The 24,450-nt window shown below is 34.1% G+C and overlaps 1 long non-coding RNA gene and 2 other non-coding genes across 3 annotated transcripts; all 3 read left to right on the top strand.

Annotated features, from left to right (window-relative positions):
• The first annotated feature begins 1,453 nt into the window (after positions 1–1,453).
• Positions 1,454–24,432, top strand: LOC116854247. The gene is made up of 6 exons (XR_004380118.1): positions 1,454–2,085; positions 2,932–3,084; positions 18,908–19,037; positions 20,368–20,479; positions 21,855–22,006; positions 23,303–24,432. It is a non-coding gene; the product is annotated as an uncharacterized LOC116854247 (long non-coding RNA).
• Positions 1,626–1,698, top strand: LOC116854293. Its single transcript, XR_004380127.1, has one exon. It is a non-coding gene; the product is annotated as a small nucleolar RNA SNORD107 (small nucleolar RNA).
• Positions 4,782–4,848, top strand: LOC116854292. The gene has a single exon (XR_004380126.1). It is a non-coding gene; the product is annotated as a small nucleolar RNA SNORD64 (small nucleolar RNA).
• Positions 24,433–24,450: the final 18 nt, after the last annotated feature.

Below are 24,450 nucleotides of genomic sequence, written 5' to 3'. Positions count from 1 at the left end.
AGATGAAAGTGGATCTTTTGTTATGGATTGCTAGATCTGAGCTTCTACATAGTTCCGTTGTAAACACATAATGACATAAGAGTTTTCAAACATTCATGGCAGTAATACTTGTCCCTTATGGTTTTATCCCATTCTTATTCACGTGAATTACACATTATATCTAAAGCACAGTTGGGAAATGACTTCTTGATTTCCTAGTCACATTTATTAGCAGTAATTTCATAAATATATACATATAGCACATAATACAGATTTTTCATTGTGGTTTAAATAATAATTTTAAATAGAATTCTGGGATTTAATAGTTAATGTTACCTTAAATCTTTATGATTTTGAGTTATTTGTAGTATTTTGTGTTTATATGATATGATAGGTAAACTGGACTTCATATAAAAATGTATAAAAGTGATGTGGCTTCCTGCCCTCATACACTCATTACTCTTCAGTCATGTAAAATTTTATAAGTCCTGTAATTTTCTTCAGCTTTATCAATATATAATTGAAAAATTATACTATGTAATTTTCAGGTATGATACATGATGATTTACTATACACCTCTATTGTGAAAAGATTTCCACAACAAGGTTATTTAACACATCCATCACCTTGCATAGTTCCATTTTTTTTCTTGTGATGAGAACATTTAAGATTTACTCTTGGCAAATTTCGAATATTATAATACTGTTAACTATAGTTCCCATGCTGTGTATTAGATCCTTTGAACTTAATCATTTTATAATTAAAAGTTTATACCCTTTGACCAGCATCTCCATTTTACACACCACATCAGCCCCAGGCAACCACCATTATAGTCTGTTTAACTTTTTCGGAATTCACATGCAGGTGATACCGGAAGACTTTTTTTTTTTTTCTTTTTGGGTAACAATGCAGGGTTTATTGAGTGATAACAAATGGTAATACAAAGATCCTAAGGAGGGAGGGGAGCCAAGGGGGTTGCCCAGAAGTCTTGTAATTTTTGTAAACCTAACTGCTGTTTTATTTCTTGTAGGTCTTAACTTGCATTAGAATAATACTGTAGTAGAAACTAACTTACAGAGTTATGTAATAATAGTAATACTTGTCTAGAACTTACATAATCTGATTTCAGAGATCAGGAAAACAATTTACTGTGTTCATTTCCAATAAATCTTAACTGATTTCAGCCAGTAGTCAGTTACACCCTCTGTGAGATTATATGAAGTTTTCAAATACATGTTATCCAATTGATAATACATTGCCAGATTCTTACTGATCTTTACATTCCAGTTCCCTGCGACTGGCCATTCATATAATAAAGCTTAATATTTGAATTATAGTAAATAAGTAAAGCAAGATACATTTTTTAAAATAATTTTTTATTTCTTTGGGGTCATATTCTAATCTTTTTTTTTTTTGTATTGCAGTTTTTTTGGTCTTAATAAGGTCTTTTTTGCCCACATAGTTGATGACTCTGAAACGAGGAGAGAATTTAACCACTCAGTTTTCTGACCTGTCACTGGATCCTACCCAGTAGTATCAGAAGGAAGCTGAAAATGGTGTTAGCTGCACTTAGGACAAACAAAAATCATTCCAGGTAAAATAACCTTGTAAAGAAAAGTAATAGTGTATTATAGAGGCCTTGGCTAGGTTCATGATGACAAAGGACCTTGTCTGAACATAATGATTTCAAAACTTGAGCTTAAATGACACTCTGAAATCCAGTCAATGTGCCTCAGTAGACTTTTCAGAGAACATTATTTTCAACAGATATTTTGACTTACTGTGGAAGCTTTGAATACTTAGAAATGGCAGGTGTAAATTGGCAGTATACATTGCCAATTCTTCAGACATCTTTTCTTAAGTTTTCATAAGATATTCTGAGCTTATTATTTTTCCCTTCTTTTTAAACATGTATGCTGTTGAAAGCAAAAAAGGAAACATCCTTAGATCCCAGAAGGCACACTCACATGCTGAGATGGAAGCAAGGACATGTAAAAGGGAGACAACCACCTCTTCGATCAAACGTAGAATGCCAAAATTAGTCATTTCCAGGAAAGAGGGGAACTAATATTTGTGGAACATGTATTATAAAATGCAGTGAGTATGGTAAGTGTCCTTACATGGACACCACTGGTGTTTGAAGACAATTTATTTTGGTTTTGTTTTTCTTCAGTTGTCTGCAGTGATCAGTGGGCATAGACCTTATCACATGGAGGGAGACAAACCATAAGAGACTCTTAATCTCACAAAACAAACAGGGTTGCTGGGGGAAACGGGGTTATGGAGAGTGAGTTTGGGTTACGGACGTTGGGGAGGGTATGTGATATGGTGAGAACTGTGAAGTGTGTAAACCTGACAATTCACAGACCTATATTCCTGGGGCAAGTAATATATTCCCTGGGGCAAGTAATATATTATATGTTAATAAAAATAATTAATAAAAAAGAAATGTGTCAGCATTACCAACTTTTTAAAAATGTTAAGGTGCAAGTTTTTAAGATTTATTATAGTTCCTTCCATGTAGTGGAATGTCTGTGATTAGAATCTATGCCTAACTAATATCTGGCTCCATATTCTTTTTTTTTTTTAAGATTTTATTTATTTATTTGACAGACAGAGATCACAAGTAGGCAGAGAGGCGGGCAGAGAGAGAGGAGGAAGCAGGCTTTCCTCAGAGAAGAGAGCCCAAAGTGGGGCTCGATCCCAGGACCCCAGGATCATGACCGGAGCCGGAGGCAGAGGCTTTAACCCACTGAGCCACCCAGGCACCCTTAGCTCTATAATCTTAATGCAGAAGTGGTCAGGTTTTCCTAAATAGGAGCCAGTCAGAAATATGTTTGTATGGACTTATTTTAATGAAGCTAGCTAGGTACCTTGTCATGATGTTTACAATGCGTTTTAGTCACTTTTGGTCAAAGAGTAGAAATAAGAAAATTCTGTTTGATTTTACAGGGGTGAGAGGATCTCTACTGCTTAATTGAGATGATGAAGGACCAATAAGAGAGCAGTATTTGAAATCCAGTTCCAAGGATATATTTTTTTTTAGATGTGAATGTTGATTAATGACTTCAGGTATTAAATGCAGCAAGTCCATCTATGCCAAAAGTGAGTAGAATGTGAAGGGGAGCAGCTGGGTGTTGGCTGCAGTATACTTCATTCAATTTCTTAAATGATAGATGAGGAAACCTCAAAGGACTTGCCTTGTATTAAAAGTGATGTCCCATTTGCCCCTGGTATCCTCAGGGATGCAGACCAAAAAAAATAGTCCCAATAGGTCTTCTGCATTGAGTGTCACCTCAGTTTTGCTCTGGAGTCCATGTTGCTAACATCAATGTTTGGGTTTTTTTGCCTCTAATTTAGGAAGTTCTAATGTAGAATAGAATTGGTTAGTAGAAGACTAGACTGGATTAATTTTCTTTGGTGGGCAAAATAATTTTAAAAATTAGGTGAGGTAGCCAAGATTCAATAAAAAGCCTCAAAGACCAGTCAGATATTTGATGATTATGAATCATTTGTATTAGATTAACTGTTAACAAGGGTAACAAAATGACCCATGGGGTGAGATATTTGTACATCTGCAATCATTGGACTGTCTTTTTTTTTTTTTAAGTTAAATTTTTTATTTTTTAAGTTAAATTTTTTAAGTTAAATTTAATTAGACAAGCTATAGTACATCATCAGTTTCAGATGTAGAGTTCAGTAATTCATCAGTTCCGTATAATACCCAGTGCTCATCACATCACATGCCCTCCTTAATGTCCAGCACCCAGTTACATCCCCCTGCCCATGTCCTTCCAGCAAACCCCAGTTTGTTTACTGTAGTTAATTTGAGCCTCTCTTGGTTTTTCTCCTTCTTTGATAAGTTCCAGTTCAGTTTCCCTCCCTTCCAGTATGGTCCTCTGCAGTTTTTCTTATATTCCACATGTGAGTGAAACCATATAATTGTCTTTCTTAGATTGACTTATTTTGCTCGGCATAATAACCCTCCAATTCCATCCATTTCGATGTAAATGGTAATATCTGTTCTTATATAAAATCTATTTGTACTCCTAGTTACTTTTTTTTCTATTAAAAAAAGTTTTTATTTAAATGGTAGTTGGTTAACATATAGTACACTTCTATATAATAACTGGCACACTCATAAATCGTCCATCACATATTTAACCTGACAGAGAAAGAAAGTTAAAAAGTACAATTCCTGATAGGAATAACTTATTGTCTATTAGGAGATCTGTATCAGGAAAAGTAGTTTTTGTTGTGTTCGTCCCATGATAGTTTGTATTGTATTATATGACTTTGTTCTTTGTATTAGAAATGTTAGACCTCCTTCGGAATCCTCAACGTCATGTATCAGTGGACTGGTAGGACTTTGTGTTTTATTTATTTGATTTTCCTTAATTTTATTTGACCATTGACATTGATTCTAACTTGAGAATATTTTTTTAGATGTTTTCAATGTAATCTAGATCCTTAATATATTTAAATATTTCATTCTTTCAATTTGTTAGGTGATTTGCTTGTAGAAGCAGGTTATAAACTATTATATTTAGTACTAAGACAGCAAAGATCTTAATGTTATTTTGTCACATTGCTGGGGTTTTACTGTCTTTTAATTTTTTTCCCATATTTTTACCTTTATTCTGTGTCAGTTGAATGATATTGCTGCCATTTAACTTACCTTGTTACAGGAAGATGATCGTTTGTTTTCCTAAGCTAGAAGACTTTGCATTAGTAGAGAGGTACTGTCTGCAGATAACAGTTCCTTTACAGAGTTGTAGTAGTTGTTGGAAAAGACTTTAACTGGGTTTGTGATGAGTTATGATAACTGAGCATGATGAAATGAGGCTCAGCATGAGTACTCTGAAGTACAGCCTAAGAGTCAGTCCAAGTACTTGGAACACACATATCCTGACCGTAAGTTCTTAGCCTGTAAATTTCAGAAGGTATTGGGAGCAATATTGTGCAGGTTAGGGAATATAGAAGTGTAGGTTTTCCCAGAGATATAAAGGGAAGTGAATTCTAAATTCCACTACTGCAGTTTCCTTTTATAGAATGTCTTCTGTGTTTGTAACATTTGTATATCTGATCTTTTTTATTAGGAATTTCAAGTGAGTAATGATGTGGTAGATATTTTGCTGTTTTTTTTTATATTACTATCATCATTCAGTTTGAACCTTATATCTGTTTCCCAGGAGCATGTCCCCAAACTATGAGGCAACTCCAGTTAACATATGAATAAGAAATTTCTAGTTTGTTGTTGAGAAACTGCTTTGGTTTGAAATGAGAGTTTGAAATGAGTTTGAAATGAGAGTTACACCTTAAGCAGAATGCTAAAGATACATCAGATGGATTACTCTAATTGTTTTAATAAGTTACTACTTTCTGCATCTTTATTAAGTCCTAAATGGAGATGTAGAAGTTTTGACTGTGATTTAAGGAGATGAAGGTGACATTTCGTAGTTGTTAATACTGAGCCCTAGAGAGGAACTGATTTGCTAAGTACCATACATTTTCTCTTGAATCAGGACCTTAATCTCCAATTATTCTTCATTATTTATGTTTACTTGAGTGAATAATGGACCTTTTGTTATCTGTGATTGGCATTCTATGATAGATCCTTCTGATTTGCTTATTTTAGTTATGAGGGAATTGAGTAATAATTAAACAGGTAATTGGGAAAAGCCTTTATAGAAATGTACTATGGATAGTTGAATATACCTGGATATAATTCTTAAATAGCTATCTTAATTTGTTAAGGAGTATGTGGTGTGTGTGTGTGTGTGTGTGTGTGTGTGTATAAATAACGTGGGTATTGATACTATGACAAGTGGTAGTTTATAGGGAAAAGCTTTGTTAGGTTCAGAAAAATTATATTCCCTTTTTTTTTAAAGGAGCAGGGAGGGTAAGTCTTTTCATAGATATTTCTCTTTAGTCCTTGTTTCCCTGCCAGAAATTTTAGAATATTCATAACCTCATACTTTGTTTGGTTACTTTCAGTGTTCTGATTGTGCCACCTGGGTGCCCGCAAATAACCACACTCTTGTGGTGTCTGCCTATTGTCTGCCTTTGGCTCAAGTCATCATCCCAGGGTCCCAGGATGAAGCCCTGGCTCAAGTCAGGCTTCCTGTTCAGCAGGGAGTCCACTTCTCCCTCTGCCTCCCCCACCCCTCTGCAGCATGTACATACTTTCTCACTCACTCACTGTATCTCAAATAAATAAAATCCTAAAACAAAGAAAAAAATGAATTACGAGGAGGGCTTGTGTAGTTTGAATGACGGATTCTGGATCAGCAGTAGGTCTAGGTCTGAGGAGCTGATAGATGCTGACTTTAGTACCACATGTAGAAAACAGTTGGGTTTTCTTCAGAGAACAAATAGCAAGTATACATTTAAATTATGTACATCATTTGAAGAAGTAAATTTGTTTTTTTTTATGATTTTGTTTATTTATTTGACAGAGATCACAAGTAGAAAAGAGAAGTGGGCAGAGAGAAAGGAGGAATCAGGCTCCACACTAAGCAGAGAGCCTGATGTCCAACTCAATCCCAGGACCCTGGGATCATGACCAGAGCTGAAGGCAGAGGCTTTAACGCACTGAGCCACCCAGGCACTCCAAATTTCTTTTTGATAATGAATTAACTATACAAATTTTCACCAAGTTCACATTCAGTAAGATGATCAATGAATAAAAATCTAAAACAAACGTCATTTTTTTTTAAGTCGACGTAATCTCAGTGAATTGTGTGATTTTCAGGACATGGTAATTTCTGTATAATTCTACTTTTGGGACAAGGTTTATCTGGTTTGTGTTCTGTAAATCACACAACATCATAATTTGAATTACTTTGCATTTGGGCATTTTTTAAAGATTTTATTTTCAGGTAATCGCTAGACCCAGTATGAAGCTCAAACTTACAGTTACCCCCCAAATCAAGAGTTGCACACTCTAATGACTAAGACAGCCAGGTGCCCTTGTTTTGTTTTAAGCAGCCACTTGTGGATCATCTTAAATAGGCCAGAAACTGGCAATACCAATGGATTTCTGGGTGTTGATATTGGGATTGAGTCTGTTTTCTGGGGAAATTTCACTGTGTTATAGCTTGGCTGTGAATACTCTGGTGACTCTATATGGTTATTAAAATCTCGGGCTGTTTTCTAATGGTGGTGCTTAATGGGAATAGTGTTAAAATGGACTGTCTACTTCTACTTAGAAACAATGAAAATTAGCCAAGGATTTCACTAGGATACAAAGTCTGAAGAATTTAAGTGTAGGTCAAATCAGTCATTCCCCCATGCTATAGGAAATAAGGAACCCACAATTGAAATGAGGGGACTTGTTTTCTGTGGCTTGGAGTAAGTAAAATAAATTAGAGACGATTTTTTTAATATTGTAACTTATGATTTCTGAAAATAAATTATTGCAGTGAAGCTGGTTTTCTTATTTTTGAAGAATGGCAGAATATTTTTTTTTAGATTTTTTGAAAAATTTATTTGACAGGGAGAGAGGGATCACAAGTAGGCAGAAAGGCAGGAAAAGAGAGAGGGGGAAGAAGTCTCCTGGCTGAGCAGATACCCGATGGGGGGCTTGATCCCAGGACCCTGAGATCATGACTTGAGCCAAAGGCAGAGGCTTAACCCATTGCGCCACTCAGGCGCCCCATGGCAGAACATTTTGCGCATTGTATTTTTCTTATGTTTTGTATAATGTATAATCTGCTTTGGTGAGCTTCTCTGGTCCATGGCTTTGTATTCTAGATAGATGGGGTATTTTCTCCCTCTCTTTTTTTCCAAGCTTTTGTTTATTTGTCAGAAACCGAGAGAGAGAGAATGAGTGCAGAGCACAGGCACAAGGAGAAGCAGAGTCCCTGCTAAGCAGGGAGCCCAGTGGGAGATTGGATCCCAGGACACTGGGATCATGAACTGAGCCAAAGGCAGACACTTTACTGACTGAGCCACCCAGGCATCCCAGATGGGGTGTTTTCTCAACTAAGCGACTCATGGCCTTAAATGTTATCAAAGTAACAATAGAAATATTCATTTCCTCTAAGATTGGTGAAGTCACAGTGGAAAAACAATGCATAAAAGCCCTGACTTAACAAACAATATTTGTATGTCTAAGGTTATAACATGGAAGATTCGTTAAAATGGCTGCATGAAGCCATAGACTTAACCCTTCCCTTACAAGGAGAACAAAACATTAATAATTGGAATCTTGGAGGAGTTCGGAAAGGTAGCAATTTTTGTTATATTGATATTTCACAGGTATTGGTGGAATCAATACATAAATGAGCAAATGGCACAAGAAATTTTCCTTATGTATAGACAAAACTTGGCTTCAGTTTAAAACTCAAATTTCTCATTCTTTATAATTTTTTTGAGCCATGAAACGTGGACATATTATTGTGTAAATTGTCGGGAGCACAAAATTAAGTGATAATATCTTTTATGAAAATTTTGTTCTATTTTTTTCAGTGTTTTGTGATTCATTGTATATGCACCATACCCAGTGATCTGTGTAGTATGTGCCCTCCTTAATACCTACACTAGGCTAACCCATCCTCCCAATCCCCTCCCTTCCAAAACACTCAGTTTATTTCTCAGAATTCACAGTCTCTCATGGTTTGTATCCCCTGGTGATTTCCCCCAATTCACTTTGCCTTTCTTTTTCCTAATGTCCTCCATGTTATTCCTTATGCTCCACGAAACCCTGAGAAAATCAAGTATCTTGACTTATGTCACTCAGCATAATCTCCTCCAGTCCTATCCATGTTGATGCCAAAGTTGGATATTCATCCTTTCTGATGGAGGCGTAATATTCCATTGTATATATGGACCATATCTTCTATATCCATTCATCTGTTAAGGGCATCTTGGCTCTTGGCACAGTTTGACTAGTGTGGCCATTGCTGCTATGAACATTGTGGTACATATGGCCCTTCTTTCACTATGTCTGTATCTTTGGTGTAAGTACCCAGTAGTGCAATTGTCAGGTCATAAGGTAGCTCAATTTTTAATTTTTTGAGGAATCTGCACTGTTTTCCAAAGTGGCTGCACCAACTTACATTCCCACCAATAGTGTAAGAGAGTTCCTCTTTGTCCACATCCTCTGCAACATTTGTCATTTCCTGCCTTGTTTATTTTTTCTGTTGTAACTGGTGTAAGGTGGTATCTCAGTGTGGTTTTGATTTGAATTTCCCTGATGGCTAATGATGAACATTTTTTCATACGTCTACTAGCCATTTGTATGTCTTCATTAGTGAAGTGTCTGTTCATGGCTTCTGCCCATTTTTTGACATGATTATCTCTTTTGGGTGTTTAGTTTGAGGAGTTCTTTATAGACCTTGGGTATCAGCCCTTCACTTGTAGTGCCATTTATGAATATCTTCTCTCATTCCTTGGGTTGCCTCCTGGTTTTGTTGACTGTTTCCTTTGCTGTGCAGAAGGTTTTGATCTAGATGATGTCCCAAAAGTTCATTTTTGCTTTTGTTTCCTTTGCCTTTGGAGACATGTCTTGAAAGAAGTTGCTGTGGTTGATGTTGACGTTCTCCTCTATGTTCTCCTCCAGGATTTTGATAGATTCCTGCCTCACGTGGAGGTCTTTTATCCGTTTCGAGTTTGTTTCTGTGTATGGTGTAAGAGAATGGTTGAGTTTCATTCTTCTATATATAGCTGTCCAATTTTTCCAGCACCATGTATTGAAGAGACTGTCTTTTTTCCACTAGATATTTTTTTCCTCCTTTCTCAAAGTTTATTTGGCCATAGAGTTGTGGGTCCATTTATTATCTTAAAATCAACTTGACCATTCTGTCATTTAGAGAGTGCCACATTTTAATTTGTGACCTTGGTGGAAATGGAAAATGATGTTCCTTAAGATTGTCTTCTCTTATTGGATATTTCTTCCTGTTTCAGTACAACTCAAAGGTGAATAAATCCTCCAAGTTTAAATATTCTAAAAAGTCTACGTTCTGTTGAGCTTAGCGCTTTGTGCATATCTCATGAAATCAAGAGAGCATTGTTTTTGAGGGTATATGACGTTTACTTGTTAGTAAGTAATAGAGTAGTTGGGCACATAAAAACGTGAAAAAGTGTCATCATTTCAGCTGGAAAAATGTATCAGTTCTTATTTTCTTGGTTTTTGTAATGTACATAAATATTTGTACAACTCTTAAAGACTTGGAACGATTGTATTCAAAATGACAAAAACATGTACAGATAATTCAAAAAAGAAAATATTGGCAAGTAAAATGAAATGTCTGAAAATAACTCATGAACATCCTTTAGAAATCATCATATGATCTATTTGTTTATCAATTTTACATAGACATAAAAAGGTTATGCCAGCTAGGTTAGGATGTGGCTATCATTCATGGATGTGAATGGAGGCTAGGAAACAAGGACAAGTATTTCATCCGGAAACTTAGAAAACTTAATTGGACAGTAGATACTGTATAAATTCCATTAGATGGTTGTTCTGGAGCTGCCTTTCTAGATTAGGTTTGTTGTTACTGCTGTCTTTTATCTGTATTAAAACTTCTAACTGATCCCCTTACTTCTAGCTTCAGATTCTCTAATTCATCTGTCTGCCAGAGCAGCCTTTTGGAAAGATAATGACAAATATCATCATGTTGCTTCAAAAATCTGCAGTTGACATGTTTCAAGAGTGATAGAAATAAGCAATAATCAGAGAAGAGGACAAAGATTATATAAATTGATAATATTTAAAGCATCTTTTGACTCTGACAGAACTGGAAGTTCTACTTTCACTCCCTGAATAAGATGCCCCTGATAAGAATCTGGAGAAATTTTTGCAGCAAGAAACAATGTGATTAAAATCCAGAATGATGGAGATTAATGTGCGAACCTTTTTCCCATTAACATGGACAGGGAAGGATAGTTTGAGTGCCTCTGCATTGATAAAATTGTAGTTTTCAAGTTATTCTGGGGTATCCTGTGCAATTTTACTTATGGACTGCTATGGAAGTCTAAATCTGATGTTGATTTAAGGGTTCACTGACCAGGACCTTCCTGTAGAGACAGTCTAGATCTTCTGCTCTATTTCATGGTCCAACATGATCAGTACATCATCTCTCATTCCAAATTATTCCCAAAAATGCAAGTGTGTGAACGTGTCTGCTGAATTGAAAATTATTTCAAGTGGATGACACTTAATAGTATTGGTCTAGTGTGGACAATCTCAAGTACATTTAAGCCAGCCTTCTAGGAAAATAAGAGAAGAAGGGGAAGGACAGCACATCATGAATTAATCTAGAAGCTTCATCAGCTACAAATAATCACAGACAAATAAAGATGCATACAGTCCTGAAATTCATCTTGCCTTTCAAATATTTATATTTCATTGTTAGTCTTTGAATTTGGAAAATAATCTCAATATTTTGCTTTTTATGGAGTATCAACTTGCCATCAAAATATTTACCAGTGAGAGCCTTGCATATGTGACATTGATTGCATATGTGATAAACACAAGTATTAGTTTTCTTTTATTTTTCTTCCACTGTCTGCCATTTTAAAAGAGCTAGGAACCTCATCTGTTAACTATTTTACTGGACATATATAGATTAAGAATTTATCTAAATACTTACAAAAATTGTGATTGGGTAATGGTATTGAAATGGAAATATAAAGTACTCAGTAAATGATGAATATGCATGAACTATTCATTAGATATTTGGTGGTGAAGGGAATGAAATTAAACATGTAGTAATTTTCTATGTATTTTATTCGTTCTTTGCTTAGCCTTTTTTGGAATCTAATGCTGAAATGCAGAGGCCTACATTTATAAACAAATCTTTGTTTTTAGGTACTTTTAAAAACGGTTGCTGTGATAATCGAGGTTTCCTAGGGAAGTTTATAAAAACATATTTGGTAAAACTGCCTTCTGGAAATTATTTTATTAAGAAATGGGCCATTTTGTTAAGATGTACTGAATTCTATATTTATTGTACAAGTGCTTATGTAAAGCAAAGAGGAAATGGGCATCGGAGCGTTTACTATATTAATCAGGAAAAAAATGTAAGGCACTAGTTATTTATGTGCATTTTGAGACTGTTGTATATGAAATAACCAAATATAATTGCTTTGTGACCTTAAGGCATTGCGATTGCTAAGAAGGTAGTTGCTAACATATGTAGAAGAAATATTTAGTAACATGACTATAGAAATAGAAGTTACTTCTGAATGATGGATATTTAATATCATATGATGGGATTGCTGTGGCTTTTTTTGGGGTTGGGGTTGGGGTAGGGATTGTTCTGTATGCAGTGGTCATAATAAGAAATTTTTTTAAGGCTGCTATATATGGCTGTGGATGTTATCCTCTAAATGCTCATTCTGTTAATATTTGTTTGGTATGAGATTTAATTCTCATAATGGAATTGCTGCATAAGAGGCCAGTCTCTATGCATATTTAATGGACCAGGATATAATGGGCTTTTTTATTTCTCTGTATATATAGAAAAAGTACTGTTAAAACACCCTTTTAAGCATGGTGGTGATGGCTGACATTTGGTCATTTAAATTGTTTGAATGTAGTTTCGTTGAATTACAGAGAGGAGTTTCTAGATTGCCTTGTTTTAAACAAATAAAAGCAGAATTTAGAAGATAGAGAATAAGGAATTTTTGAAGGCTATATGAGTATGCATATGTACAGAGATAGTTCTTGATCAGCCAGGCTTTACTCCATGTTCAGATGTTGGGAATCTTACATGTATTTTATTAATACTGTAATGTTAAACTGGTGTGGGTTTTTGTTACTCTTTTAACTAGTAACAAAATTGGAATTGTCGAATTGCCTCTCAATTCCAAAAATTAATTCCTTTTCAGTTGATAATGTTACATATTTTTTTACAGTGTTATATATAATGTAACTTTCTTTAACATCTAATTTTTTACATGTATAGACATGTCTGTCCTATAATATTTACAGTTATTTTTATTTCCCAAAAGTGATATTATATCTAGCCTCTTCAGATATTTAGGCTCAATTTTTAGGTTTTGGTAAATGTGTAGTGTCTAGTATAATATTTCATTGTTTTAGTTAAGATTCATCATGGTGGAAATGTCATATCTATTGGTCTGACTCTGTTCATGGTTTTCAGATGTTTGTATACCAACAGAAAATACAGTTACTAGATAAATCCTACATGTGGTTAAACGTAACAGGTTAGAAAAGCTTTCATGTCAGTGGAATTCCACATTTAATAATAAGCAAATTGTTCTTGTTTTAATATATTTACATCTAATTATATAGGTGTAGGTGATTAGAAGTTTTTATGTGAGATGTTCACAATTATCTGTCAAACCTATGGTCATTAAAGGATGGGATGATATAAGAAATGTTTTATATAATGTGCATATAATAGACACAGTTACTATGTTCTATTAAAGCCAAGGAACTATTATATCAGCATGTTTTGTAAATATATTAATTATAAATAGACTGAAAAATTACCGTAACAGTTGTCAGATTATCTCTTAGTAAAAAATTAGGCAGGTGAAATTCATGGGATTTTGTTACATTGTTCTGTGTGAAATAGTTAGGATATATAATAGTTTTTCCTTTAAACTTTTAATTCTTGATTTTACAGGGTTTCTTTCATGTATACCTGTGTAATATACACACAACTGTATAGTATACAGGTCTGTAAAATAAGTGTTTATTAAAAATCATAGCAAAGAAACATTTTGGCCAAGTAGTTATCACTCAGGTTTAGTCTGTTCTTCATGTCATTTTGTGGTTCATGATGAAGGGAGTTGCAGTTTGAGCTTTAGTTGCTGAAGATATTGTTAGATTGCTACCTAAGTCAATAGACCAATACTAGTTTTTGTTTCAGAACATCTACATAAGATTTGCTGATAGGCACTTATTTTTTTAATACAAATATGAGAGACAGTGTGAAAACATTTTATTTTGCCAAGTTAAATCACTAAACATGTCTGTTTAGGATGTATTTGGTGCTGGAGATTGTATTACTATTTTTTTTTTTTGGATATAGAAGATCAGTGTCATTTTTGAAAACATTGTGGGATATATAATTTCTGTCAATAATTTTAGAAATATATTTTCATTGAAACATTAGAGGTAGAAACATTGAGTGTAAATAGAGTGAGCATCTTCATGAGTTAGGCTTGATTTTGATTTTTTTAATATTTGTCTATTTTGTGAAGTTTTTATTTAAATTTCAGATAGTTGACATACAGCATAGTAATAATTTCAGGTGTACAATATAGTGATTCTGCACTTCATACAACACCTCGTCCTCATCACAAGTGCACTCCTTAATCCACATCACTTAATCTATGCCCTCAGCCACCTCCCACCTCTGGTAACACTGTTTCTTTATAGTTAAGAGTCTTTTCTTGGCTTGCCTCTCTCTTTTTCTCTCTCTTTGTGTTACTTAGTTTTTTTTCAACAACTTTTGTTAAAGTACAGAAGCTGTCATTCATATTTTTAAATGTGAAATTTGAATAATTATTTCAGTATAAATTTTGGATGTTAAATGTTGAGAACAGTGCAAGGAAACCTTTCACTAACTTATATAACATCTTAATTTCTAGCTATATAGAAATAACCTCTCCACACATAAACACACAGCATGCATACATGCACATAGCAAATCTATTAATGTTGAACAACTAGGGCAAAAACAGAACTGTTACAAGACCACTTCTGTGTTTTCACCTGGTGTGTGTTGGGTTGTTACTAAGTAGTTATGCACATGTGATCAGATGTTTATTTTTATACCATATAATTTTATAGATGTTTAGATATTGCTGTTATATATTTGAATATATTTCACCTAAAATTAGAGCACATAAACTTTTTTTTTAATGCTTGTAGAACTGAAATGATAAAATAACCTTCTGTTGTTAAGTATGATGTCTAGAATGCTGTGTATGTAATTACTTATAAAACACTTGTTATTTCTGGATACATAGCCATTGCTGACAAACATACTTTTAAATATCATACTTTTAAAAATCAGTATAGTAATTAGATTCTCTGCATGTTCAGTGGTTTGTTTTGAGGGATATGGATGGAAGGGTGGATGTTTTCCAATCTCGTCTATAACGTATGATTTTTTTTTAATTGTTAACTATTCTTTTTGGTTTAAAGAGATGGTGAACATCACGTATATGTTGCAGCCATGCTATTGATAAAATGTAAGTTTGACATGGTTAGCATTTGCACATTATTCTAAGAATTCCGTATGGGTAACTCTTTGGTTTGTTAAAGAGTGGTATTTATAGTGGCTAATTTATAATATTTGACTTAGAAAGTACATAGAATTGTTGATAAATATAATGATAGTGGAAAGAAACAGTTTTCTTTTGATACTGTTACCTTTGTGTAGAATTGCATGAATTGTTGAGATTTTTAAAGAAAAAATATTTAAAAATTGAGTTAAAGGATTTGGAGCCCTATTTTTGTTAACATTAGTGTGCTTATACACATGTACATGAATGTATACAGTCAGAGAGGACAGAGTGGTCAAAAGTTTTTGTCTCCAGTTTTATTTAGAAGAAAAGTTAGACTGCAATAATGAAATTGTACCCACCTTATATAAAAATATTTCTGCCAGTTTAAGGGACATGCAGGTATATCTTATTTTCTCAGATGTACTGAGGTTCTTGATGAAATTCATTTTGCTAAAGAACATTTTGTAGAATCTGACTCAGAAAATTCTGTGTATATGTGTTGTGTGGCAATATGACAACTTTGTAAATAATAAGCAAGTGAAATATTTATTTTTAAAGATTTAATATTTCTAGATGTATTGAGTGTCACTGTATAATCTAAATGTTTTCATTGTAAATGTGTTAGGATTATTGTCTTTTAAAATCAGCACAGCAAAGAAATTGATCATTTATGTACAGGCTCTTGGAGCTGTGCAACATTTATCTATTAATTTGATTGTTAAGAGGAGAAATGGAATAGATTGTGCTTTATTCCACTCTTACAGTAAAATAGTATGCCATTAAACTTACACCATGTAAATTCATTTGATGTTTCTGAATGTATTGGGACGTATTTTATTAGGACTTTCCTGATGTATATACATCTTATTTTTATGTTAAGACTGTTTTTTTATAGCAGATTTAGGTTCACAGCAAAATTGAGGGCAAGGTACAAAGATTTGCTCAATAGCCCCAGCCCAACACATGCACAATCTCCATCATTAACCATTCTGCACATGCATAATCACCCCCCATTATCAACATCCCTTACCAGACTGGTGCATCTGTTAATACTAATGAATATTCATTGACATATCATTATAAGCCAAGGTCCATGTTGTGTTATGGCTAACTCTTGGTGCTGTACATTTTGTGAGTTTGGACAAATGTATAATGCCCTGCATCCTTCATGGTATTATACAGACTATTTTTTTGCCCTAAAAATTCTCTATGCTCCACCTATTCATCCCTCTCCCATATTTGTCTTATTGTTGTTTACATTGGATATATAAATGACTTTCTTAAGGAGATTTTTATAATACCTCATGGAGCAATATACAGTTCTGTATGTGTTCCTTTGGTTGCATGACAATATTCAAGACAACTTTGTAAATAATAGGCAGATAAATTTTTTTTTTTTACTTTTTAACATCTAGTCTTTCTAGATGTGTAGAGTCTCACAAAGTATAATTTTGTAAATAACTCATTGTAAAATTTCATAGTCCTTTTTATCAAATGTTGTAATAGCATTGCAACTGGTAACAATTTGAGGTTTTTTGAGATACACATTTTGGTATCTGTTTATGGAGTTGTTAGGGGAAGGAGAAAGTTAGAAGGGTGTACTACCACTCTTGAATTCTCTCAGAAAATTTTACATTTTAATGACTGTTTGGTCCTTGTGTTTATTACACATTAAGAATCCAAAGTCATAATTTTATAGGTGTATTGCTGGAAGGGCATTATGTATTTAATCATAGAAAATACGCAACATAAGAAATTTTATTCTCTCTTAGAACTATTCAGTTTTCTATTTAACTGGACAACATGACAGCATTCAAGACAACTTTGTAAATAGCAGATGACTATATTATTTATAAATACCTAGTTTTTCCAGACATGAAATTTCACAATGTATACATTTATAAATATTACATTGTCAAATACCATAAATTGTTTTTTTTCTAAATATTTTCTTAGTGTATTAAGTAATAATTGTTCTTTTAAGGTTATGTAACATTTTCATGTTTGTTAGGTAGGTTTTTGGGTAGAGGGATAGATAGATCATCAAATCCTCAGATTGCTTCCTTTTTCTTCAGATTGTTAGCTTCTCATATAGAAGAAAAGATTAGATTTTATACTTAAAAAACAAACAAGCGCTCCTAGGTGGCTCAGTGGGTTAAGCCTCTGCCTTCAGCTCAAGTCATGATCTCAGGGCCCTGGGATTGAGCCCCACATCGCATCAGGCTTTCTGCTCAGCGGGGAACCTGCTTTCCCCTCTCTCTCTGCCTGCCTCTCTGCCTACTTGTGATTTGTCTCTCTGTCAAATAAAAAAGTAAAATCTTAAAAAAAAAAAAAAAAAGAAAATACTCAGAATGTATGTTATCCTTAGAATAAGGAACACATGAGAAAGGGAATTGTTTAAAATCACAGATCTGTTCATAGTTAAATGATACTTGTATTGCTAAGTAATTGTTATTTTACTGTGTTATATAGATCTACTATGGCAAATTTATATGTATATATACATACACATGTATAATATAAATGTTAAACACCTGTATACAGTAAAATTAGTTTTAGGAGTATAAACCTGATATTATTCTCTTTCTCATTTATTACCATATTGCTTTCCACATTATTTTTTTTGGAATTTATGGAAATATTTCAAATCTAAGCTTAAACATTTCTATAATTCCACTTCATGATATATCTAAATGTATATTATTTTTAATATAAAATGGTTAGCTCCTGTGTGTGTTTTTGTTACCATATATATACATCTAAATGAAAATAATTACTGTGATTATGAATATTTTATTATTCTAAGAGCTTATCAAAAATATCCAGTGTGTAGTTATATTTGTATGTTATGCATAGTCAAATGTCAAAAGTGTTACATCTTGGTAGTCTTCTAAGAAACAAAGAATATAAATGAATATATAAATAAATATATTTTTTGAACAGCAGTTTGGCAATAATAGTTGAAATTAAAGTATGTAAACATTTGAAGTGGTATAACTTGCTGTTGGGATTTTATCTATTCCAGAGTCTCAAATTTACAAAGAAGAAAGTATGCTGTATATGGAGTATTAAATAGTTGGAGCATCTGAAATAATATATCCCTAAAGGATCATAATGGTTATATCTTACTCATCATATGAATATAATTTAAACACTGGAAGATATTCTGATATGAACGAGTGTTTTAAGTGGATATTTTTAATTATGTTATTTTTCGAACAAACATCAGTAGTGTGTTTACAGAGGTGTATCCGTGTGCTTCTAGTTGTTCTGATGAAAGTGTTAATGTTTACTATTCCCAAGGAATGTAATTATTCTGCCATGATTTATAGAGTTAAGTAATGCTTAGTCATCAGAGTTAATATAATGGTGATTATTTTTATAAGATTTTTTGTACATGTTTTAGTTAAATGGTAAAACATTGTTAATTATCTGTATATTGCTACTTGACAATCTGAAATGAATATATGAATTGTTGAATAGAAAGTTGTCTGGAAGATCATATGGCAAAAATTTAACATTACTGTGTAGAGAGTTGGGAATGGAAGGGCTACTTCTGCTTTTGGCATTTGAAATTGTGAAGATACTTCAAAAGGAACATTTAAACAACAAAAGGGAACTTAAAAGATACAACCAATTTGTGCCTTTCTGTATCTTTGCCTGTTGACATCTTGAGAGTATTGGGCTGTTATATTCAATTTTGTATTCCCAGTGGCCATTATGAATAGTTTGTGAGTGATCATGAAGAACGTGTGATTTAGAGACTAGTACAGCAGAGTTTTACACACTGAAACAGTATTGTGGGATACACGAAAAGAATATGGGAGAAGATGGGATATGAGGTAGGTGCTAAAAAATTGTATTTGGGTTTACAAACACATGAATGATTAAAATTAACTGAAACTATTTTATTGTATTATGTTAGTCACTACAAAATTATATCATTAGTTTTTATATAGTGTTCCACTATTCATAGTGTGTAACACCCAGTGCTCCATGCAATACATGCCCTCCTTAATACTCACCACCAGGCTCACTCATATTCCCTCCCCACTACCCTCTGAAAACCTCAGTTTGTTTCTCAGAGTCCACAGTCTCTCATGGTTCATCTCCCCTGCTAATAATTACCCCAATTCACTTTTCCTTTCCTTCTCCTAATGTCCTCCATGTTATTCCTTAAGTTCCACAAGTAAGTGAAACCCTGTAATAACTGACTTTCTCACTTGACTTATTTCAGTCAGCATAATCTCCTCCAGTCTCAACTGTGGTGATATAATTTTCGGTATTTAGCCTTTCTGATGGCTGAGTAATATTCCATTGTATATATGGACCACATCTTCTGTATCCATTTGTCTGTTGAAAGCCATCTTAGCTCTTGGCACAGTTTGGCTATTGTGGCCATTGCTGCTGTGAACACTGGGGTACATATGGCCCTTCCTTTCACTACATCTGTATCTTTGGGGTAAATACCCAGGAGTGCAATGGCAGGGTCATAGAGTAGTTCTATTTTTAATTTTTTGAGGAATCTCCACACTGTTGTCCGAAGTGGCTGCACCAGCTTGCATTCCCAACAACAATGTAAGAGGGTTCCCCTTTCTCCACATCCTCTCCAACATTTGTCATTTCCTGTCTTGTTAATCTTTGCCATTGTAACTGGTGTAAGGAGGTATCTCAGTGTGGTTTTCATTTGAATTTCCCTGATGGCTAATAATGGTGAACATTTTTTCATATGTCTGCTAGCCATTTGTAGGTCTATATTGGAGAAGTGCCTGCTCATTAGGGTAAATTTTCATAATTCACTGCTGTACTTGTGGTTACTGGCTAGATAACGTTGTTTGAGGGAGAGTTTATTGGAATAAGTTGGAAGTTACTCTTAATTAATGGGAGTAATTAGAGAATGGTTTCTTCACTTTCTTTTGTGCTAGTGGCCGTCTGCCAGAAGGATTTCAAGTAGGATTTTACATTTTTTAATTTTCAGAATAAACATGAGAAACATTTCAACAAATTTGTGTTAAAATTTCACTGATAAGGTCAGAAAAATTTTAAAAAGTTACTGTGCTATTAACTGCTCATTTATCTCCCTTAATTACTCCTGATAATTTTGTAGTCATCCTAACTTGTGTGTCCTGGTGTCTCACTTGTAACTGTCTATATTGTATCCTTTCTTATCAGAAGTACATGATGAAAAGAAGAGATTTATAGATAACCTGAGGACAACTAACATCAGGAATATACCTCATGCTATGGACTTCCTTAATGTAAAAGTCTTAACTGGGAACAATAGGTAAGAAGTTCTGGACCAAGAAGTACTGTTTTAATACAAGGCTTTGGCAAGGCTCAGGAAAATACCACTGGGGCAGACTTTGGAATATTGAACCGTGTCTGAGAATTAGTGAGAAAATCAATTCTTTCCAAAGATAATTTTTGTTCAAGTACAAATGTGGACTAGATGTAGAATGTAGGAGATTATTTGTGTATTCTTTCAATGAATGACCTTATTTGTAATCAAATATCATGACATAATATTATAAAGGTAATGATCAATTGTTCATTAGTTGGACATAATTTTTGCAGGTAAATTTTATAGTGTGTTAAAGGGAGAAGTTCATGGAAGCAAAATAAAGGGGAAACCTCTTGCACTGTTGGTGGGAATGCCAACTGGTTCAGTCACTGTGGAAACATATGGAAGTTTCTCAGAAAGTTAAAAACATGATTTAGCTGTTGAACCATGAGGCATTTACCTAGAGAATACAAAAATACTAATTTAAAGTGATGCATGCACCCCAGTGTTTATAAAATGGTTGTCTATAATAGCCAGACTATGGAAATAGAACAAGTGCCCACAGCTGGTGAATGGATAAGGAAGAAGTGGTAAACAAACAATGGAATGTTACTCAGCCATAAAATAACAATGAGGCTTTCCCATTTACAGTGAGGTAGATTGCAGTCATATAGTTGTCAGTAAAGAAATATACCATATATTTCACACATGTGGAATTTAAGAAAGAAACTAGCAAAGGAATGAAAAAGGCTGAGGCAAACCAAGAAACATTCTTTTTTTTTTTCTTTCTTTTTTTTTTAAAGATTTTATTTATTTATTTGACAGAGATCACAAGTAGGCAGAGAGGCAGGCAGAGAGAGAGAGAGAGAGGAGGAAGCAGGCTCCCCGCTAAGCAGAGAGCCCCATGTGGGGCTCGATCCCAGGACCCTGGGATCATGACCCGAGCCGAAAGCAGAGGCTTTAACCCACTAAGCCACCCAGGTGCCCCACCAAATAACATTCTTAAGTACAGAGAACAAACTGATGGTTAACAGAGGGAAGTAAGTAGGAGGAATGGAGAAAATAGGTGATGGGGATTTAGGATGGCACTTGTGAAGAGCAAGAGGTGTTGTATGAAAGTGTTGAATCACTAAATTGTACATCTGAAACTAGTACACTGTATGTTAACTAACTGGAATTTAAAAAACTTGAAAGTATGGGTAAAGTAATGGCCAATGCTGAAGAGTTGCATCAACTATGGGATTGATGATGACTTGTTTCTAAGAATTAAAGGAGTTATAAAAAAGTTCAAGATGAGTATCCACTTAACCTGCCGCTTTAGCTATTCTATGAGAATGTTCTATACCTTACCTTACAGTGTTTCTTCTTTTCCTATCAGGAGGTGATACTTCCATGAAAACACACTTCCGCCCTCCTGGTTTGTAATCGCAAAGAATTGGTATCATCAGACCTCTCATTGGCAGTATTATTCATTCAAGGGTTCTTCACCTCTGATCTCTGGTTCCAGGAATACCCCTTGGAGAAATTACTGTAAGAACACATAAGTGCTCATTTGGTTCAGGAAGGGACACTTTGGTTAGACAGGAGCTAATATTATGCTTTTATTTTTTTTAATTTATTTATTTGTTAGAGTGAGCACAGGCAGACAGAGTGGTAGGCAGAGGCAGAGGGAGAAGCAGGCTCCCTGCCGAGCAAGGCGCCCAATGCAGGACTCGGTCCCAGGATGCTGGGATCATGACCTGAGCTGAAGGCAGCTGCTTAACCAACTGAGCCACCTAGGCGTCCTAATATTATGCTTTTATTAAGGTTAATGAATTTATGGTGATAGCTAGTGGGGACTGAGGTCTATTCAGGTTACATATTGTACTTCCTCCAAGAAGTCCTTAATACTCTATTTAGTAATGATTAATCCTAAGAAAAAAATACTTTATGATTAACGTCTTCACCTATAAGGTTATTCTGGGTTAGGGTTAAGACTTATTGGAGGAAGTGTCTACTCAACAATTTTTTTTAAAGATTTTTATTTATTTATTTGACAGAGATTACAAGTAGGCAGAGGAGATAGGCAGAGAGAGAGGAGGAAGCACGCTCCCTGTCGAGCAGAGAGCCTGATGTGGGGCTCGATCCTCAGACCCTGGGACCATGACCTGAACCGAAAGCAGAGGCTTTAATCCACTGAGCCACCCAGGCGCCCCAACTCAACAATTTTTTGATAGTCAGCTTGAATAATGGGTTAGGATCTAAATCTAAGGATTTATTTCTAAGCTAGAGCTAAGTTAGACCTAAGGATTTAAGATCTAAGTTCCATTATCTCTATATCTTACAGATACCATTTTTCTCACCAAACATATTGAGGTCCATTTGTTATTTTTTGGGAATTTTTTGGCGTTGTTACCCTGTGTACAGAAATGCATGTAGATTATGTCAAATAATTCTGTATGTGAATGAACAATCTAGGGATACAAGCAATCATTCAAATACATAGCTGAACAGAAACATAACATGAGAACTAGAAAGGTATGAGAAGAAAGAATACCAATAATTGGCTTTTTTAAGTTGACAATGTTACATCAGCTTCAGGTGTATCAGTAGTGAGTAGTGATAGTGAGTAGATAATTCTGTGCATTATGTAATGGTCAATACAGTGAGTGTAGTTATCATCTCCAGACTTATTAGAAAATTCCAAAAGTAATTTTGATCCATCTGTTTTTTTCTTCACAATTTAATGGATGTTGCATTTCATTGTACATAATTTTATTAGCTCCTAGTGATAATTATGTGAAAGTATGTTTCTAACTTTTAACCATTCCCCAATGTGTCTCTCAGGTGTTGACTAAACAGAAAAACTGATGTTAATGCTTCTGCCACCAACTTCAAATCCAAAAGACAGTCTTCATAATGTATTGAGACTTCTGTTTCATGTGTTGGAGCGGATACTCCTCGCAGGTCAGAAAAAATGGACTGAGAAAGCTCAAGTTTGAAAATTACCTAGAGTGTCATTGGAGGGAATTGTCACCAGGCATGTTGACTGTTTTCATAATTGACATTGGACTAAATCTCAGGAGCTTGAATGGTGGAGATGTTATTACCCAGAGAGGTTCAGTATGGTGTGATTGAAAGGCTTCATTTCAGTATTCCCATTAGAATAAAGTACATGTATTTATAATTTTCACTTATCACAGGGTAAATTTAAAATTGATGGACAAAAAGTTACCTTTTCCAGATTTCAAAAGGCACAGAAATTTATGAAGGTTAAACTTTTTACTTCTTAAATGCTTTTTTTCTCCTAATTCTACTCTCCAAGATTATCTACAGTTAATGGAGTTTTGTGCTTATACTCTTTGGGTATATTGATGAACAAAATTTATGCTAGTTGTCTTTTGGGTCAATATATTAGCTACAAATTTTCTAGGCAGTTAATATGCTTTATTTAGAAATGATTTTTAACTTCTCTGGCTAATTTGTTGAAAATAGTCGTAGTATTTCCACCTTCTCAGAATTAAGTATACCCAAAATTTACATTCTGAGTCAAAAGTAAAAATTTTCCTCAAATGGTATAGATTGTCCTCATCAATTTTCCTCCCAGTATTTGTTTATGAGATTTCTGTTTTCTTAAATAGTACAAACATTACATTTCAGAGTTTTAATCTTTGATAATGTGGTGTTACCAAAAATTGCTTTTATTCTTTTACTGTTCAGTTCAGTCATCTTCATATATCCTTAAAACTTACTAGTCACTTGTTTTTTCATTTTCCTCTGTTGTTTTTTTTTTTCATTTTCCTCAGAATATTAATGTTTTTGTAATGGTTTCTAAGAGATCATTTATGACTAAGTATGTTAGTATGTTAACCATTTGTCATGCATTGCAAATTACAAACTATATGTTCTCATCACCATTTTACTGTGATGTTTTGGTTGTACAAAAGTTGTGTTTTCAAATATAATGCTCTGCTTTATGCCTTTTGAATTTTGTG

The sequence above is a fragment of the Lontra canadensis genome, unplaced genomic scaffold (genome assembly GCF_010015895.1).
Source record: "Lontra canadensis isolate GAN:19392208 unplaced genomic scaffold, GSC_riverotter_1.0 scaffold89, whole genome shotgun sequence".
Classification (NCBI taxonomy): Eukaryota; Metazoa; Chordata; class Mammalia; order Carnivora; family Mustelidae; genus Lontra; species Lontra canadensis.
Note: the sequence above shows the minus strand (reverse complement) of the source record. Positions and strands in the feature narration are given on the sequence as shown.